Source organism: Chaetura pelagica, unplaced genomic scaffold, assembly GCF_000747805.2.
Source record: "Chaetura pelagica isolate M959 unplaced genomic scaffold, ChaPel_1.0 scaffold47, whole genome shotgun sequence".
NCBI lineage: Eukaryota > Metazoa > Chordata > Aves > Apodiformes > Apodidae > Chaetura > Chaetura pelagica.
Genome location: NW_009954140.1, coordinates 1,047,887 through 1,051,208, shown reverse-complemented (window position 1 = coordinate 1,051,208; position 3,322 = coordinate 1,047,887). Strand labels below are relative to the sequence as shown.

The 3,322-nt window shown below is 53.9% G+C and overlaps 1 protein-coding gene across 1 annotated transcript in view; it reads right to left on the bottom strand.

The window, feature by feature from the left end:
- ACSF2 (acyl-CoA synthetase family member 2) overlaps nucleotides 1-3,322 on the bottom strand; it is a 40,563-nt gene that overhangs the window by 12,234 nt on the left and 25,007 nt on the right. The gene's annotated exons all lie outside the window — the stretch shown is intronic.

The window sequence follows — 3,322 nt, the reverse complement described above, 5'->3', positions numbered from 1 at the left end:
GAAGGAGGTGCATCCACCACCAGCTCCTCCAGCTCAACAAGCAGCCCAGGCCCTCACTCCACAGCAAGGGGACCCTTCAAGGATGTCAAATAGACACAATAACTTGGGTCTGAACCCAGAGCACCAGACACCACCATCACTGGTGGGATACTTTCACTTTGCTGAAAGCCAGGGATTTCTCAGGTACTGCCTAGAAGGGGGGGTGGCCAGGACACCCCCACTGCCCACCTACCAGGGCTCCTCAAACACTGCCCAGAGTGAGCTCCATGCTTGGGACAACCTTCCTGGGACATTGCAGAGCTTGTACCTTCATGCACTCTGGTCTCTCCCAGCACTCAGTACCAGGCAGAGGCAGGGGCTCAGCTCCACCAGGGCACTGTCCAAAGTGGGGGACAGCACAGGCACCCCAAGGAACCCTCAAAACTGCCCGAGCCCTCAGCTCCAGCCTGGACCTAAAGGCCAGCTACACTGGTGCCACTTCAAGAAGATAAATGCTAATGCACAGACATACAAAACCAGATCTGTGTCCTCTTCAAACCTACAGACTCAGGTTTAAATGAGCAATAGAATTATTTTAACAGGGAGTAGTACAGCATGTGCAGCTGCCTTGATATGCCAGAATTGTCAGTCCTAACAAAAATAAAGATCAAACACAGAAAATACCATCTCCAATGATTTATCAAAACAGTTCTGACCTGCAGCACCAAAAAACACCTCAAATCTATATTTATACTGTTTCCAAAAGTGTGTTTATTTGCTCAGCCCACAACACCTCCACGAAGGAGTTGAGGGGAGCTCAGCATCTGCACATCACCAGGCACCAGGAATGTTTGCAGAACTGTTAATCAATTAAGAAAGAGAGGATGGCAGGAGAATCCTGCCTCCCCTGCAATGTCCTCGCAGGGAACCTGCAAGAAGCAGGGGGCTGGATGGGACCCAGCCCTGTGGTGTCCCCCCACAGCAGAGGGGACACTAACACTGCTGCCATTGTCACTGCCAGACCGTGAGCCACCCACGAGCAGGACCCAGGTGAGCTTTTGAGGATCACTGGACATTTGCTGGCCAGTCAAAGGCTGCAAAACCTGGTGTGGGAAGACCAGACCCTGCCAGCAAGCAGCTCAAAACACAAACAGGCAGGAGCTCAGGGGCGAGGTGCCAGCTGTGGCAGATGCCAACCAGCTCCCACCACAGGAATGTGCTCACCGGGGCACAGGGATCAGAAAACATCAGGGGAGAGAACTTCCTTTTATTCAATATTTGTGCCTGGAGAAGTGGAGCTGAGAAGCAGACACCTTTCCCCCAGTGGCACTGCCCTGCTGTCACCCCACCACTGGACCAAAAATAACCCAACCTCACCTCTGCTGCAGGCACCGGGCTGGTGTGGAGCCCTCAGGACAGGGACACCTTCCCACCTTGCACCAGCATCGTGGCAGCTACATTATGGAATCTTCATGAGGAAGATATGGGTCTTACCCATGTCCTCAGCCTGTCTGCTCCAGCCACAGCCCACACATCCCTGCAGGAAGAGTGTCTCTGTCCCCAAACATCTGCAGTCTCAGCCAACCAACAGACCAACAGATAGAGGGTGGGAGAAAGGGGAGTTAATCCTCAGAAGAAGGAGGATGGGAAGATGGTTTGAGCATCAGACATCAGCTGCACTCAGTGGGAGGAAGCACAGAGAGCTGCCTGGCTTCAGGTGTCCAGCAGAAACAGGATGGGGTTTAAATCTGACCCATTGGTTCCTCTTGCACAGTATAATCATCACACAAGTAAAGCTAAGGTGGTGAAACATGCTCAGAGAAAAAAAGATAATAAATCAGTGAATAGAAGCTGATGCTTTAGATGATGCTTTTATCTTTTCCAGTCATTCACTCAGCTCCCTGCCTGAGCTCCACAAGCAGCACACACTTATGGGGCACTCTCAGGCATGATCAACAGGGAGCAGCAAAGGAGGAAAACATGGAGGACTCTTCTGCCCACCTCCTCTTTCACTGTCTCAAAAGTCCTGAAACCCAAGGCACTCCAAGTGCCCCTCCAGAGCCCAAAGTCCATGCATGACCACTGCAGTGCCTCCTGAACCAGGCATAAGCAAAAACACCACTGTTTTGATCCAAGAGTTTTAAACCCTACAGTCACTACAGCAGTGAGTCCTGCTGGAGAAGCTGGAGCTCCTGGAGTCAGAGCATCCCTGCAGAGGTGAAGGAGAAGCTCTCAGTGCTGTCCAGGCCCCAGCAGGGTGCTCCACCCCAGGGCTGGCAAACCCTGGCAGCCTGACATGGCCTGGTTTGCACCGAGGTCCCACATGACATCATCCTCCAGTCAACCTGATCTGCCCCACAGGCTCACCAGAACCTCACACTCACTGCCCAGGAGCCCCTTTTGTGTGTCCCCCCCCCAAATTAGTTCTGCCATGAAACCACCCCCCAGGCTGACCCCCTGTGCAGGGGCTGCCAGGGGGTTTGCATAACCCACTCAGCAGTGCTGGATAATTCCTCACTGCAACAATGGAAAAACCCAGGAATCTCAGTGAATAAGCCAGTCTGTGTCCTAAGGCAGCCCTTGGATTCCCTCCCTTGCCTGAGCCTGTCCCGGCTCTGCGAGAGCCCTGCTGGAGCCCTGCAGGCAGCTCCAGGGGCACAGAGCTCAACAAGCTCCCAGTTATGTGCAGGGCTCTCAGCTGTGGGCTGCAGCCAGGAACTGGCTGGAAAGCAGTTTTTTCACTGCTTTGCCTTCCCTGGTGGGTGAGCAAGGGACATCCCTGCCTTGTCAACTCACCTCCACAACTGCTGCCCCCAGGCAGGAGCCAAGGCAGACTCCAGGCCCAGCTCCAGCAGGGGTTTCCTCGCTCTGCTACCTCACCAACCCTTCACCAATGCCCACAGCCCTGTCCCAAGAGCTGCAGGCATGGCCACCCCCCTCACCTGAGCCTGGCACACAGCAGGGCTCCACTGCCCAGCATGTCATGCCCACCCCCCCACTCTGCCACTGCCCCATCCCTGCCTGGGGGATGCTCCACAGCACCATGTGCTGAGAATAGAGCCCCTCACACAGGTCTCCTGACCATGGACATGTTACACTCCAGTGCTGACAGGAAAGACATGGCAGCAACTAGGACTGCCTTTGTTCTTTCTTGGCCAACTCCCAGGTGCCATCTAGATTTGGAAGTCTTCAAGCAAAACCTTGCATTGCAAAAGCAATGACAGTGCTGTCAGTCATTGGCAGGACCTGGGCTGGCTCCATCATCTCCCATCCATGCTCAGAAAAACTCCTTCTAAATCAGCAAGACAAGACCCCCCCCAAAAAAAAACCTTTCTCTGTGATA